Source organism: Oryctolagus cuniculus, chromosome 3 (assembly GCF_964237555.1).
Source record: "Oryctolagus cuniculus chromosome 3, mOryCun1.1, whole genome shotgun sequence".
Classification (NCBI taxonomy): Eukaryota; Metazoa; Chordata; class Mammalia; order Lagomorpha; family Leporidae; genus Oryctolagus; species Oryctolagus cuniculus.
The window spans coordinates 15,757,461-15,775,659 of NC_091434.1; positions in this window are offsets into that span (position 1 = coordinate 15,757,461).

An 18,199-nucleotide genomic window follows, 5' to 3' on the forward strand; every position below is an offset into this window, starting at 1 on the left:
AAATGGAAATTACAAAAAAGAAAAACTTGAAATTATAGAATTAAAAAGAAATACATCTTAAATGAAACGAAACACAAATGACTCAATGAGCAAAACTTTAGATAGTGCAAAAAAGTCTTGGGATTTAAAGATCAATCATATAAACTATCCAAAGTAAAACATAAGGTATAACTTATTTTTAAAATTAACCAAATTCATTGACACATAGGAAAATATCCATAAGTGTACCTTATCAGTAATTAGAAATCCAGTAGTGGAGGAGAGAATAAGGCAGAAACAAATAATGTTATAACATCTAAAAATTTCTTAATTTCATGAAAAATTTTAAGTTACACGATCAAGAATCTCAAGTATGGCAAACCACAAACATGGTAAATACAATGAAAACAAAATTTAGGCAAATTATCAAGCTGCTGAAGGCAAGTGAAAAGAAGAAAATCTTGAAAACATTCATAGACAAGGATACAGCACACACACAAAAAGAACAATGAAAAGAAAGTGGCTGATATCTCATTATAAACAATGATGCAACAAATAGAAAAAATATATCCCAGAATTTATTATCCAGCAATAATACCCCTCAGAAATGAGTGTCAATAAAGATATTTTCAGATAAAAAGAAGCTGAGAGAGTTAATTACCAACACATGCTTTGTTCTACTTGCAATGGAGAAGAAAGTTCTTTGGGCTGAGCAGAAATTATACAAAATGGAAACTCAGGGCCGGTGCCGCAGCTCACTAGGCTAATCCTCTGCCTGCGGCACTGGCACCCCGGGTTCTAGTCCCGGTCGGGGCGCCGGATTCTGTCCTGGTTGCCCCTCTTCCAGGCCAGCTCTCTGCTGTGGCCAGGGAGTGCAATGCAGGATGGCCCAAGTGCTTGGGCCCTGCACCCCATGGGAGACCAGGAGGAAGCACCTGGCTCCTGTCATCGGATCAGCGCAGTGCGCTGGCTGCAGCGCAATGGCCGCGGCGGCCATTGGAGGGTGAACCAACGGCAAAGGAAGACCTTTCTCTCTCTCTCTCTTTCTCTCTCTCTCTCACTGTCCACTCTGCCTGTCAAAATAAATAAATAAATAAATAAATAAATAAATAAATAAAATAAAATGGAAACTCAGATATACAGAAAGAAATGAGGAGTATGATACATCATAAATGTGTGGAAAAACCAAAGACTATTTTTTTTCAAAAAGAAATCAGAATGTTTATTGCAAAATTATAACATTGTGTTTGAGGTTAATGGCAATTATGGATACTATATTTATGAAAAACAGCTGGAGTTTATGAGGGGGCAAATGGAATTCATTACAATGGTGCAAGATTTTTATATTTTTTGTGAGGTGTCACAATCTTAATTCTAAATAGAATGTGATAAAGTAACAATGCATTTTTTCTATATCCTCATATTTTTTATTTTGTGTTTAGGGCCCACCAACTCCTTTGTTCTAATTCTTTATGGAGTATATAATGTGTTATTATATTTTTAAAGATTTATTTTTATTTGAAAGGTAGTGTTACAGAGAGAGAGAGGTAGAAACAGAGAGAGAGACAGCTGGCAAAAGAACACTCCACCCACTGGCTCACTCCCCAAATGGTCGCAACGACCACAATGGCTGGAGCTAGGTTGATCCGAAGCCAGGAGACTGAACTTCTGCGTCTCCCACGTGGGTGCAGGGCCCAAGTACTTGGACCATCTTCCTCTGCTTTCCCAGGCATATTGGTAAGGATCTGGATCAGAAGTACAGCTGCTGGAACTCATATGAGATGCTAGTATTTCAGACAGCACCTTAACCCACTATGTCCCACAGCACCAGCCACAACAAGGCAAAATTTAAGCCCTGGATCAAGCATTAAAAAAATACAAACTAAGAGTCTTTGTTAAAAAGACATGAGAATAAACTAAAATATGAAATGATGAAAAGCACAGTTAATTCAGAACATGGAAATAAAATTGTGACAGATTAAAAAAATTAGATTGTACAAATAGAAAACAAAGGTATGTGTTAGATTTCAACCCAACAATATCAGTACTTTCATGAAACAGATATAGTCCAATTATCCCATTTAACAAGAAGGAATTTTCAGACTGAATTTACAAAAGGACCCATTAAAATGCTGTTTCTGATGAATTCTTTTTAATTTTATGTTGTTTCAGCATCCATTTTGAACATAAGTTGGACTTTCTCATATCAGGAGCAGGGTTTATTCAACCCTGATAGTTTCTAGTTGCCTGCCCCCTCCTCGTTCTTTACTGTGATCTAAATATCTGCCTCATATAGTTGGATTCTGAAGATCATGTCCCTACAGGGACAACAGGTTTGACTTGCCCCGTTGAACCTTCACCTTTCATGGACTGCACAGATATACTATGGAGACCACTTCTCAGTCATAGCACAGCTCCCAGTTGTATTTTATTCTAAGTCCATTAAAGCTGCCACGGAAAATTTGCTTGCATAACCTTATTGGATACAGCAAAAAATTCAGCCCGTAGGTTCTTTGCTCGATCTTCCTCCCTCTTTCTCCTACCTGTTAGGTGAATGAGTGTGTCCCAGATGGTTCCCACCTTCTCACTGGCCCTGTGAGGCATAGGCACCCTCCTCTTTCCAGATACACTTCTGTCATTCAGGTGTTGGATTGCTGCTACAATGTCCCACCTGACTGAGACAACTGAACCTCCTTCTCAGTCAGGGCTTTCCTAGCGTGCCTATCATATTAGCAACAAACAAGTCAGATCAAGCAAAAGCCACAAGGTTGTCTGCCAGGATAGACACGTTTCCTGTGAGGGGGAACCTGGTCATGGGTTGCATATGTAGGCACAATGTTGTCTTCCAAAAAAAACCATGTATCCCATAAAAATCATATTGGAGCAGCTGATGTTGTGGCATAGCAGATAAAGCCACTGCCTGTGACACTGGCAACCCAAATGGGAGCTGCTTTGTGTTCTAGCTGTTTCACTTCCTATCCAGCTCTCTGCTAATCGCCTGGGAGAAGCAGAGATGACCCAAGTGTTTGGGCTGCTGCAGTCCATGTAGGGGACCCATATGTAGCTTCTGGCTCCTGGCTTTGGCCTGGTTCTGTGCTTGCTATTGTGGTTATCTGGGGACCGAACCAGCAGATGAGAGATCTCTTTCAGTCTCTATTTCTCTTTCTCTCTTTCTCTCTCTCTATAACTCTGATTTTCAGATAAACAAAGAATATTTAAAACAAAACATTGTAAATGACTACAACCAAATCTCCTAGGGCTTTGTTCAGGTAGAACTAGAGTTTAGAGCCACATTGTCTTTGAAAAAAAAAATGCACTTTTAAAGACAAAGATAGGTTTCAATTATTTGGGCGAAAATTGATATTTCATTCAAAGAACAATCATAAGGTTGGAATAGCCTTATTATGAATTTCAAACAAAATAGACCTCAGGACAAGAAATAACAAAGATCATTTCAATGACATACTACTATTTTACCAAGGACATGCAGCAGTTCTAAAAGTATATGCCCCAGTAACAGAGCTTGAAATACAGAAAGAAAAACAATGACAAAACTAATGAGTGAGATAAATCTGCAGGAGTCGGAGATTTTTCATAGCTGGAGATGTACACAGGATGGAACATCATGAGGACAGGCAAACAAGGACTAGGGAGTTCCAAGTGCATTATTTGAGAACTCACTGCACTCTTGCAGATATTTCCATTATGTTGAGCTGGAGTGGGGTGGCCTCACCTTGAGCACTCAGAAGATACAGTGCCGGGAGCATCATCCCTTAGCACTACAGCTATACTTGCTCCAAAGTAAGGGCTGTTCCAGAATCCACCCTAAAAAGAGTGTATGGGGTGAGGGGGGACCAGCAGTGACATTATCAAGTAATTCCGCAAGAAGTTTGATTGCTGGTCAGTTTATTCTCTTTAAAAGCATGATTGCTTTCTTGTGTGTTATACTGTATCTTTAAGTGTCCTAAATTCACTTTTAGTTTCAGTAGTGTTGTTTTATTTTTGCAAAGTCCTTAGGATTTTCTACAAATATGTTTGTGTCTTCTGTGAATACAGTTATACTTTTCCTTTTAATTATGAATGTGAATAACATTTATTTTGGCTTTATTTCATAAGCTAAAGTAATCTTTAGAGCAATCATGATATAGACACTAAACAGTGTAAAATCACCATGTAAGAAAACGGGGCACAAGACAGAGAGGAGACAGGGTGCAAATTTATAGCCAGATGGAATTTATTCAGAGAAAATAAATCTGCAGAGCTGGGTGACCAACTGCCAGCGTGCACACAGACTGAACATGTGGCAGAGGGCCCAGACACCAGCAGGCTGGGCCTTTTTATATCTCAGGTGGGCTAGGGGTGGAGGTGGGGGCAGTAGGTGGAGGTGATCTTCTCCATACTGGTTCTTCAATTTTGGCCCACTGGTTTCCAAACCTGGGGAAGAATGCAGAGGGTGGGGTGTGGAACAGTACAGGATGTGAGACTGAACTGGCTTCTTGAAAGAAGGCAGGGGTAATAAGATCCTAAAATGGCTAAGGCTCATGTCCTTGCTCCATCAACCCTGACTCTGAGTATAGATAGATAGGGCACTAGTTTCTTTCTGGCTACTTCCTGCTGATACGGGACATAGATGTGGTGTGAGCATCTATACTCAGGGTCAGATTGATTGAAGAACAGTCTTGTGTTGTTTGTGTGTGATGGCTTGGGATATAGGAGCCATATGCTCCTGTACGAACTTCTGAAATACGTTACTTATACATGGTAGGAATAGGAGTACTATGATTAGAAGAATAAAAGAAGAAATTAGAAACATTGCCCGTTATAGAAAAGATGGCCAAAATGAGGACAATGAGGAAATAGAAAAGCAAGAGTCCTATCTGTGTTCCTGGTTGTCAAAGAGAAAGAACACTCCCAGGCATATGTGAGGTCCTGTCTCTGTTCTGGATTTTTTTTTTTTTTTGCTAGCTCTGCCAAATATATTACCAAAGATGTCTGGAACAGAGGTTTTTCCTTCATGCAAGATGTGGCTCCATTATGTTAGGTTTTAAGGTTTTAGGGTTCATAGAAGGAGAGGAGGCAGCTAGTTAGAGAAGATTTTATTTTAAAGAGGAAAAAACAGAGGGTGGTAAAGAAAGAGTAGGGGCTCAGCTCACCTGCCCGCACAGAAAAAGGCTCCTTGGTGAAGTTTACGGTTCATTGTCTTAGGAGTTTGGAATGTCCCAGGATCAGGGCTTTCCAGAGCAATAGACATTCTTCTAGCCTTTCCAGTATCCTTCTGCACCCAGCGGGAAAGTGGTATAATAGAGGATGGAGAGGGGTCAGGAAGAGAAGAGAGGCGGTTCTGGCTGCCAGTGAGGGGAGTGCAGAACAGCCAGACAGGGAAAGGCCATGTTCTTGAGGTGGCAACAACCCTGAGGGAAGAATGAGAGTGGAAGAAGGGAAAGTCGAAGGTTCAAGAGGAGGCTCCAAGTCTTTCTCCTGCATGAGGGCTTGGAATGAGGAAAGTTGACCTCGAAGGAAGACAAAGGCTTAGATGTAGGGAAATTAGGTAGGTTGGCCAGAGAGGAAATACCAGATGGAGGCTGGGGAGGTCCCTGGGGCAGGTAGGGCAGAGGGTCAGCATCACAGAGAGGATGGGATGAGGGAGAGAACCGTGGAGCAGAGGGCCTATAGGGAGGTTTCTCTTCTTTGGGGAGAACAGGATAAAGGGAGCTCCGGGGAGAAGAGGCTGGAGGGGTGGCAACTGTTTCTGCTGCTGCTGGGAGAGGGAAAAGGAGGCAGTAGAGAGAGAAAGGGGAATAGAGCGAGCAAAGAGCTCTATTTCTGAGATACCACTTCCCAGGTGGAGAGGGAGAAAGGAGAGGTGGGTAGCTAGACTATTTAAGGGGAGACTCCAGGTCTTCTTCCGTGAGAACTTGCAGTGAAGAAAGTTGACCCTGAAGGAGGAAAAAAGCTTGGAATAAGGACCTCTGACCATTTGCTGTTTCTCTGTGCAAAGTTATTAAAATCTTAGAAAACTGTGAGACAAAAATGCCAAATTAGATCAGAGGTGAATTAGCTGCCTCCACTTTATGCCCTCTGTCAGGCCTAGCTTGTACTAGTCTCTTAATAGGCAGGCCAGAGGGGAGTCTGAATTTGGAATGCATGGATTAGGCAAAACAGGGTTTGAAGGAGGAAGATCCTTTCACAGGCATCCCCAGGATAGAATAACCCCAACTGAGAAACTAAGTTCTCTAAGAGGAGAGTGAGAGAAATCAACCAAACACCCTAGGTCCTGTGCAGAGGGGATGAACTGGTCCAACTGAACACGCCAGGCCCTAAAATGGGGGTGAACCAGTCATGAGCATCGCCCCAGCACTTGGGGTAACAGAGACCTCTCTTACCAATCTGGTACTTTGAAAATTAGGTTTGATGTGGCATGCGGTGATGCTGTGGCAAAGGGCTCTAGCTGTAAATTCACTGGGAAGTGAGAAAGGGCAAGTGGGAGTGAGTGAGTGTTCTGGAGAGGCATCTGTCAGGGCTGTCCAGGACAGAAGGGAAAAAGAAGACTGTAGGAAAGAGAAGGTTGGTGGGCAGAGACAGTAAAAATTGGAAGTTCAGAAAGAAGAAAGTTGGGAGGAAGGGTGTGGGGGGGTCAGACCCTCTGCCCTACCTGCCCCAGAGAATGCAGAAGAGGTTTGTTTAGGCAAGATGCTGATTCCTTGCTCCCTGCCTCACAAAGGGTACCAAATGATTGCAGAACAGAGAGGAGTCAGGATACAAACTTGCAGCCAGATGGAATTTATTCAGAGAAAATAAATCTGCAGAGCTGGGTGACCAACTGCCAGCGTGCACACAGACTGAACATGTGGCAGAGGGCCCAGACACCAGCAGGCTGGGCCTTTTTATATCTCAGGTGGACTAGGGGTGGAGGTGGGGGCAGTAGGTGGAGGTGATCTTCTCCATACTGGTTCTTCGAATTTGGCCCACTGGTTTCCAAACCTGGGGAAGAATGCAGAGGGTGGGGCGTGGAACAGTACAGGATGTGAGACTGAACTGGCCTCTTGAAAGAAGGCAGGAATAACAAGAACCTAAAAGGCTGAAGCTTATGTCCTTGTTCCATCATACCATGCCCCACATCTATAAAAAAAAATCTCAAAATGCCCAGAAGTAGGTCATTATGATCTATAACCAGGAGAAAAATGAATTAGTAGCTATAAACCCAGAAATGATAGGTAATGAATTATAAGACAAAAATTTTAAAGCGATTATTATAAATATACTCAAAGAGTTACAGAAAACATGGAGAGAATGATAAAAGAAATGGAAAAAATAAAAAATAGCCCAATGGTAATTCTAAATATCAAAAATATAGTATCTGGGGCCGGCGGTGCAGCTCACAGGCTAATCCTCCGCCTGCGGGTTCTAGTCCCGGTTGGGGCGCCAATTCTGTCCTGCTTGCTCCTCTTCCAGTCCAGCTCTCTGCTGTGGACCGGGAAGGCAGTGGAGGGTGGCCCAAGTGTTTGGGCCCTGCACCCGCATGGGAGACCAGGAGGAAGCACCTGGCTCCTGGCTTTTGATTGGCTCAGTGTGCCAGCAGTAGTGGCCATTTGAGGGGTGAACCAACGGAAGGAAGACCTTTCTCTCTCTCTCTCTTTCTCTCTCACTGTCTAACTCTGCCTGTCAATATATATATATTCATATATATATATATATAGTATCTGACATATAAAATGCACTATATTGAAAATATTAGGCTAAATTCAACACTTATGATAAAAAATGGAAGTAAATGGAAATTTTCTTCATCGGTTACAGTATACTATGAAAAAACTTTGAGTTAAAGTCATACTTACTGATTAAAGACTGAATAATTTCTGCATTAAGATTGAAACAAGGGAAAGATGTCAATTTTCACACCTCTAATCAACGTTGTCCTAGACATTTTAGCATGTGAAATAAAGCAAAAACAAATGCTATGCACATTCACATTTAAAAGGAAAAGTAGAACTGTATTCACAGGAGAGGCCAACATGTTTGTAGAGAATCTTAAGGCCTTTACAAAAATAAAACAAGACTATTGAAACTAAAAGTAAATTTAGGATACTCATAAGATACAAGTACAACACAAAAAATCAATTGCATTTATATATTAGCAGCAAGCAATTACAATTAAATTTTAAAACACTTTTATTTATAATTTTATTAAGTAGATATGAAATATTTATAAATAATTTTTTAAAATGTGCAAGCTCTTTAAACTGCTAATTACAAAAATGTTGATGAGAGAAATAAATGATGACTGAAAATAAATGGATAAATATATCATACTTTTGGATCAAAATGTTCAATAGTTTTAATATGTCAATTTTCTATAAATTGATCTATCGAGTGAACAATCCCTACAAAAATAGTAGGAGGGATTTTTATAGATATTAACAAGTTTATTCTAAATATATATTGAAATAGAAAGAATACAGAATAGACAAAAAATTGAGAATAAAATTAGAAGACATACACTGTCAGATTTCAAGACTTATTGTAAAGCTGCAGTAGTTTAAATACAATGGTTTAGGTGTGAGAATAGATAAGATATTCCATACAAATAGAATTAAAAATGAACAGTATGAGCTCTCTTAACATCCAATAAAATAGATTTTAAAACAGAAACTGTTCAAAGAGGCAAAGAAGGTCATTCTGTAATGATTAAGGGACGAATTTCAGTAGGAAGATGTGACTATAGTAAATGTATATACACCTAGGTTTAGGGCACTCAGTTACTTACAACAAATGTAAAGGTCTAAATGGAGACATAAACCAATACAGCAAAATGGGAGACCAGCATTCCACTTTCATCAATGGACAGACCAACTAGGGAAAATATCAACAGAGACACAATGTAACCAATCTAATCCATTGACTAAATGATGTAACTGATATCCCCTCATGAAGAATACATATTTTTTTTTTATCAGTGCATGAAACATTCTCTAGGACAGTCCATATGTTGGACCATAAACAAGTCTCAAAAAATTCAAAAAAAATTGGAATCATACTGTGTATCTTTTCTGGGAATTAACAACATAAGAAACTCTAGAAAATATAGAAACACATGAAGACTGAACAACATGCTCCTGAATGAGCAGTGTGTCATAGAAGAAATGAAATGATGATGACAATACAATACATCAAAACTTACAGGATACTGCCAAAGCATTGTTAAGAGGAATGTTTATAGTGATTATTGCCTAGAAGCAAAAACTGGGAAGGTATCAAGTAAATGATTCAATAATTCATCTCTAGTTACATAGAAAAACAAGAACAAATCAAGCTCAAAATCAGTAGAAAAGAAATAATAAAAAACAGAGAAGAAATAAACGAAATAGAAATTAAAAACATACAAAAGATCAGTGAAATGAAGAGTTTTTAAAAAATAAATAAAATTGATAAACCATTGGCGCAACTAATAAAAGAAATAATAAGACTCAAATTTATAAAATCAGAGATGAAAATGGAAATGTTATGATAGATGACACAGAGATAAAAAGAATCATCAGGTATTCTTACAAACAGCTATATGCCAACAAACTGGAAAATCTAGGAGAAATGGACAGATTTCTGGATACAAACAATTTGCCAAAACTGAGGTACAAAGACAGAAATCCTAAATAGACCTCAAGAAAGTGCTAGCTAATCAAGCCCAACAACACATCAAAAAGGTCATCCCAGGGATGCAGGGATGGATCAACATACACAAATCAATAAACATGATATATCACATTAACAAATTGAAGGGAAGAATCTTATGATTATCTCAATCATTACAGGGAAAGCATTTGAAGATATACAACATCCTTTCATAATAAAAAAAATTTTAAGCAAACTGGGTATAGAAGGAATATACCTCAACAAAATCTAGGCATTATATGACAAACACACAGCCAGCATCATATTGAATGGGGAAAAAGAAGCACTTCCACTGAGATCTGGAACCAGACAAGGATACCCATTATCATCATACTATAATTCTGAAACTACTAGCCAGAGGCATTAGATAAGAAAAATTAATCAGAGGGGCTGGTGCTGTGGCTTACCTGGAAAAGCTGCCACTTGCAGTGCCGGCATCCCATATGGGCACAGGTTTGAGTCCCGGCTGCTCCTCTTCTGATCCAGCTCTCTGCTATGGCCTGGGAATGCAGTGGAAGATGGCCCAAGTCCTTGGGTCCCTGCACCCACGTGGGAGTCCTGAACAAAGCTCTTGGCTCCTGGCTTTGGGTTGATGCAGCTCTAGACGTTACAGCCAATTGGGGAGTGAACCAGTGGATGGAAGACTTTCTGTCTCTCTCTGCCTCTCCTCCTGCTGTGTAACTCTGACTTTCAAATAAATAAATAAATCTTTTAAAAAATAAATCAGAGATACAAATTGAAAAGGAGGAAGTCAAATTATCACTTTTTTAACTTTTATTTAATAAATATAAATTTCCAAAGTAAAGTTTATGGATTACAATGGCTTTCCCCCTCCATAACTTCCCTCCCACCCGCAGCCCTCCCATCTCCCACAACATCTCCCCTTCCATTCACATCAAGATTCATTTTCAATTCTCTTTATATACAGAAGATCAATATAGTATATATTAAGTAAAGATTTCAACAGTTTGCACCCACACAGAAACACAAAGTGTAAAATACTGTTTCAGTACTAGTTATAGCATTACTTCATATTGGACAACACATTAAGGACAGAGATCCTACATGAGGAGTAAGAGCACAGTGACTCCTGTTGTCGACCTAGCTAATTGGCATTCTTGTTTATGGCATCAGTAATCACCCTAGGCTCTTGTCATGAGCTGCCAAGGCTATGGAAGCCCCCTGAGTTCACTGACTCTGATCATATTTAGACAAGGCCCTGGTCAAAGTGGAAGTTCTCTCCTCCCTTCAGAGAAAGGTACCTCCTTCTTTGATGACGTGTTCTTTGCACTGGGATCTCACTCGCGGAGATCTTTCATTTAGGTGTTTTTTTTTTTTTTCCCAGAGTGTCTTGGTTTTCCATTCCTAAAATACTCTCATGGGCTCTTCAGCCAGATCCATATGCCTTAAGGGCTGATTCTGAGGCCAGAGTGCTGTTTAGGACATCTGCCATTCTATGAGTCTGCTGTGTATCCTGCTTCCCATGATGGATCCTTCTCTCCCTTTTTGATTCTATCAGTTAGTATTAGCAGACACTATTCTTGTTTATGTGATCCCTTTGACTCTTAGTCCTATCAGTGTGATCAATTGTGAACAGAAATTGATCACTTGGACTAGTGAGATGGCATTGGTACATGCCACCATGATGGGATTGAATTGGAATCCCCTGGCACGTTTCTAACTCCACCATTTGGGGCAAGTCTGATTGAGCATGTCCCAAATGTACATCTCCTCCCTCTCTTATTCCCACTCTTATATTTAACAGAGATCACTTTTCAGTTAGATTCAAACACCTAAGAATAATTGTGTGTTAATTACAGAGTTCAACCAAAAAGGAAACCTGTTGAAGTGAAATGGACACTATGGGAAATGGTGACTTGATCAGCATAGCCCTGACTGTTAATGAACAACTTAATACATTATCCCTCTTAGTAATTTTTTTTGGCTGTTCTATTTAATACTACTGGTTTAATTCTGTAATATATTGAAGTGTTAAAATTTAACTGAAATGTGATCCCTGTTAAATATAAGAGTGGGAATAAGAGGGGGAAGAGATGTACAATTTGGGACATGCTCAAGCTGACTTGCCCCAAATGGTAGAGTTAGAAACGTGCCAGGGGATTCCAATTCAATCCCATCAAGGTGGCATGTACCAATGCCATCTCACTAGTCCAAGTGATCAATTTCAGTTCACAATTGATCATAATGATAGGACTAAGAACCAAAGGGATCACATAAACAAGACTAGTGCCTGCTAATACTAACTGATAGAATCAAAAAGGGAGAGAATGATCCAACATGGGAAGTGAGATACACAGCAGACTCATAGAATGGCAGATGTCCTAAGTAGCACTCTGGCCTCAGAATCAGCCCTAAAGGCATTCGGATCTGGCTGAAAAGCCCATGAGAGTATTTCAGGCATGGAAAGCCAAGACACTCTGGGGGAAAAACAAAAACAAAAACAAAAAACACCTAAATGAAAGATCTCCGCGAGTGAGATCCCAGTGCAAAGAACACGTCATCAAAGAAGGAGGTACCTTTCTTTGAAGGGAGGAGAGAACTTCCACTTTGACTATGACCCTTGTCTAAATAAGATCGATGTCTGCAAACTCAAAAGGCTTCCATAGCCTTGGTAACTCCTGACTAGAGCCTAGGGTGATTACTGATGCCATAAACAAGAGTGTCAATTTGTTAAGTCAACAACAGGAGTCACTGTGCACTTACTCCTCATGTAGGATCTTTGTGGGCTGTACATTGAGATCTAATGCTATAACGAGTACTCAAACAGTATTTTTCACTTTGTGTTTCTATGTGGGTGCAAACTGTTGAAATCTTTATTTAATGTATACTAAACTGATCTTCTGTATATACAGAAAATTGAAAATGAATCTTGATATGAATGGAACGGGAGAGAGAGCGGGAAAGGGGAGGGTTGCGGGTGGGAGGGAAGTCATTGGGAAGGGGGGGAAGCCAATGTAATCCATAAGCTGTATTTTGTAAATCTATATTCATTAAATAGAAGTTAAAAAAAAATTACAGAGTTCAACCAATAGTATTAAGTAGGACAAAAAATACTAAAAGGGATAAAGTATTAAGTTGTACATCAACAGTCAGGACAAGGGCTGATCAAGTCACTGTTTCTCATAGTATCCATTTCACTTCAACAGGTTTCCTTTTTGGTACTCGGTCAGTTGTCACCAATCAGGGAGAACATATGATATTTGTCCCTTTGGGACTGGCTTATTTCACTCAGCATGATGTGTTCCAGATTCCTCCATTTTGTTGTAAATGACCAGATTTCATTGTCACTGTTCATAAATGACATGATCCTTTACATAGAAGAACCAAAAGACTCCACTGTTGGAACTGATAAGAGAGTTTGGTAAATTTGCAGGATATAAAATCAGTGCACAAAAATAAATAGTATCTGTATACACAAACAATGCCATGGCTGAGAAACCACTCATAAGATCAGTGCCACTCACAATAGCTGCAAAAACATTGAATTACCTTGGGATAAATTTAATCAAGGATGTGAAAGATCTCTACAATGAAATTCAAAGCATAAAGGAAACACAAAAAAAAACACAAAAAATTGAAAAAAAAAAACTTCCATGTTCATGAGTTGGAAGAATTAATATCATCAAAATGTCCATACTACTCAAAACAATTTACAGATTAAAAATTACCACAGACAGGGCCTGCCATTATGTTGTACTGAGTAAAGTGATCAGCTGCAATGCTGGCATTCCACATGGGCACTGGTTCAAGTCCCTGCTGCTCCACTTCCAAAACATCTCTTTGTTGATGGCCTGGGAAAATCAAGGGAAGATTGTTCAATTGTTTAGATCACTGCCTCCATGTAGGAGACCTGGAAGAAACTCCTAGCTCTTGGCTGCAGCCTGACCCAGCCTTGGCTGTTGTAGCCATCTGGGAGTGAGTCGGCTTATGAAAGATCTCTCTCTCTCTCTAAGTCTGACATTCAAAATAAATAAAACTCCATTAAAACATACCAAGGATATTCTTGTCAGATGTAGAAAGAATGTCCAAAAATTCACATGGAACCACAAGGAGTTTGAATGATTAAAGCAATCTTAAATAATAAAAACAAAGCTAGAGACATTATAATATCATATTTCAAGGCATACTACAGAGCAGTTGTAATCAAAACACACTTGACTGGCACAAATATAGACATATGGACCAATGGAAAAGAATGGAAACACAATAATTATTCCACACATTTACAACCAACTAATCTTTGATAAAGAAACTAAAATCATTCCTTGGAGAAAAGACAGTGTCTTTAACAAATGGTGTTAGGAAATTGGGTCTCTGAATGCAGAAGTATGAAACAAGACCCCTTCCTTAGACACTGTATAAAAATGAACTCACAATGGATTAAGGATCTAAATCTAAGACCTGCAACCATCAAATTACTAGAAGAAAACAGAGAAAACACTATGACATTGGCATAGACAGACTTCTTGGCTAAGACCCCAGAAGCACAAACAATAAAAGCAAAAACAGACAAATGGGATTACATCAAGCTAGAAAGCTTCTGCATAACAAAGGAAACACTCAACAAACTCAAGAGGCAACTGACAAAATGGAAGAAAATAATTTCAAACTGTACATTTGAATAAAAGATTAATATCTGGGATGTATAAGGAGCTCAAGAAACTCAATAACAATAAAACACACAACCCAGTTAAGAATAGGGCAACAGACGTGAACAGGCATTTTTCAAAGAAGGAAATACAAATAGTAAAGTGATACATGCTCAGGTTCACTAGCCATCAATAAAATGCAAATAAAAATCACAATTAGATTTTTTACTTACCCCAGTTAGAATGGCTTTAACATAGGTGTCAAAAAATAAAAAATTACAGGTGAGGAGACAGAAAAAAGGTAACCTAGGAATGTAAACTAGTACAGCCATTGTGGAAGATAGTATGGAGATTCCTCTTAAATCTGAAAATAGATCTTCCATATGCCATACCACCCCTGGGAATTTGCCTGAACAATATGAAGATAGCATTTGAAAAAATTACCTGTATTCCCATATTTACAGCAGCTCAATTCACAATAGTTAAGATGTAGAATCAGTTAAGATGTCCATAAACTGATGATTGGATAAATAAAATTTATGCAGCAATAAAAAAGAATGAAATCCTGTCTTTTGCAAGAAAATGGATGCAACTGGAAACCATCATGCTTAATGAAATAAGACAGACCCAAATTTCACATTTTCTATGATTTGTTGCAGCTAATATATAGAGCACAAAAAAACAAGTAATGTTTATGAGTGAAACTGACATCTTGTGATTTGATTACTATATAATTCTTGTCTATATTCCTGAGGAACATTGTAGTTCCAGTTTTTAATTATAGAACTCTGGATTTAGAGTAGCATTAATCCTGTGATTACAAAGTAAATTGAAAATATATTATCATAAAAAAAGAAAAAATGAGGTATCATTATATTCTTATAATTGTATCTATGAAATTGAAGACATTTGCTCTGTATGTATTAATAAATTCAAATGTTTTAAAAGAATAGACCTGGAATGGCATTGTGGCATGGTGGGCAAAACCTCTGCCAGTGACTTTGGCATTCAATTGGGTGCTGGTTTGTGTCTCAATTGCTCCACTTCCATTCATGCTCCTTTCTAATGGCCTAGGAAAAGCAGCAGAGGGTGACTCAACTGTTTGGCACCTGTTACCCATGTGGGAGATTGGAGGAAGCTTCTGGCTCCTGGTTTTGGTTGGCCAAGCCCTGTGTGTTATGGCCGTCTGGGGAGTGAACCAGTGGATGGAAGATCTTTCTCTGTGTCTCTTCTCCCTATGTAATTCTGACTTTCAAATAAATAAATTGCTTTTTAAAAGAATAGACAATAGGAATAGAAAAGAAGAGTTCAAATATAGATGGTCTTGGGAGTAAATATTTGGCACAGTAGTTAGGATGCTGCCTTAGACACCTGGAACCCATAGCAGAGTCCCTGGGTTTGAGTCCTGACTCTGCTTCCATTCTAGCTTTTTGCTATGCACACCCTGAGATGCAACCGGTGATGGTTCAAGTCAAGTACTTGGGTCCCTGCTACCTACATGGGAGACTCATATTGAGTTATGGATTCGACTCCTGGCTTTAGCCAGGCCCATCTCTGCCTTTCGTAGGCATCTGGGGAGTGAACTAGCTGATGGAAATCTCTTTATATCTGTTTGCCTGTCTCTGCCTTCCAAAGGAAATAAATACATAATTAAAAAGTAAATAGATCCATTCATATATAGTTACTTGATTTCAATAATGTCACCAAAGCATTTACGGAAAGAAATAAAAATCATTTCAACAAACACTAGAATAAGTACACAAGTGCATAGAAAAAATAAAACTTAATCCCTACTGCACATCTTTCAAAATGTAATGTGATATAAACCTATTTACAAAAGCCAAACAACTAAGCTTTTAAAATAAAACACAGGAGAATAGCTTTATGATTTAGGGTAGGCAAAGAAAGAAATTGGACTTTCTGAAAAGCTTATCAATACTGAGAGACAATTGAATAAATGAAGGCAGTTTGGAATATTATGCAAAGTAATACTATTCAACAATAAAGGGAAACAAACTATTGATTAAATATAGCCATAGAGAGGAATGTAAAAAATATTGTGCCAAGTAAAAAAGACAAACAGAATGAATACACAATTGTGGTTAAATTTATAAGCAATTCTAGAAAATGTAATTTAATTTGTTGCGGCAGAAAACAGAGCAGCAGATTCCTGGGACTGGGATGAAGGGAACGATTGACTGCACTGGAACACCAAGTTACTTTTACAGTGATAGGAATGTTCTGCAGCTCGAACAAGTTTATGCCTTTGTCAAAACCTGCAATTGTACACTTTAAATGGGTAGTTTATTGCATGTACATTAAACCTTCATGGGGATGACTAAAGAAAAGTTGTCATTAAGAAAATAAAAATGTTGGGGCCGGCATTATGGAATAGCTGGTAAATCCACCACCTATCATACCTGCATCCTGCATGAGTTTGGTTCATGTCCAGCAGCTCCACTTCAGATCCAGTTCCCTGCTATAGCTTGGAAAAATCAGAGGAATATGACCCAGTGTTTGGACCCCTGATATCCATGTGGGAGACTAGATGAGGCTTCTGGCTCCTAGCTTCGGCCTGTCTCAGGACTAGTTGTTGTGGCCATTTTGGGAATGAATCAATGGATGAAAGATTTTCCTCTTTCTCCCTTTCTCTGTAACTCTGACTTTCAAAATAAATGAATAAATCATAAAAAATACTAACCATAGGCTGAATAAAGAGCATTTATAATTAATATACTGACAAAGGAATTGTGTAAAAAATTGATCATGAACTCCTAAAACTGATAACAAGGGTAACTGTTTGGCTGGGTGTTTAGGATACCTCTTGGGATGCTCACACCCAGATTGGAGTGTCTAAGTTCAAGTCATGGATTTGCTTCTGATTTCAGTTTCCTGTTAATGTGCACCATAGTAGGCAGCAGGTAAAAATTCAAATACTTGGATCACTGCCACCGATACGGGAGACCTATACTGAGTTCCAGGCTCTTGGCTGTGGCCTGGCCCAGCCCAGACTGTTGTAGGAATTTGGGGAGATAACCATCAGATGGAATATACCTGTCTATTTGTCTGTCTGTCTATTTTTCTACATCTCTTCTCATTTCCAATGAAATGAAAATAAATGTAATTTAAAAATCAACAGTAAAATTATAATGATCCTATTTCAAAAGTAGACAAAAAATTGAAGACACTCCATAAAGAAGACATGTTAATAACCCACTAGGCACATTAACAAGTCCTCAACAATATTATTCATCAGGGAAACAGAAACTAAAATTACAACTATTCCCACATTAATAAGTATTATTAAAATAAATGTAACAATATCAAGTATTGGTGAGGGTTTAGAGGAAGTGGACCTCTAAAACACTGTTGATGGAAGTGTGAAATCTGTAAGTACTTGGAAAGCTGCTTGGAAATTCCTTATTAAATTCAAAATGCAATAGACCCAGAAATTTCACATCTAAACTTTTTCCCCCAAGAAATGAGAACACACATCCATGTTCATACTGAGACATATGTATGAATGCTCATAGTAGCTGTATGTAAAACCCGGAAGCTACCAAGTAACCATCTATGTAAGGACAGACAAAGAGTTTGTGGTGTGTCCACAAAGTGGGAGAGCAGTCAGAGCAAAAGAAGCGCCTACTGACGTACTGTGGGCTCTCCCTACCCATGGTTTCTCAACAACAAGCAGAAAATATGCAGAAAAAATGCATCTGTAGCATACATGTATGAATGGTATTCTTCTTTTTAACCCCTATACAAACAGGATAAAAACCATATACATACATAGTGTTTACATCACATTAGGCAACAGAAACAGTCTAGAAATGGCTTAAAACATACGAGATGATTTGCATTGGTTGTACAAGGGACTTCAGGAGGCATCAATTTTGTTCTTCCAAAGGGCTCCTGGAATCAATCCCCTCATGGATACTTAGGTA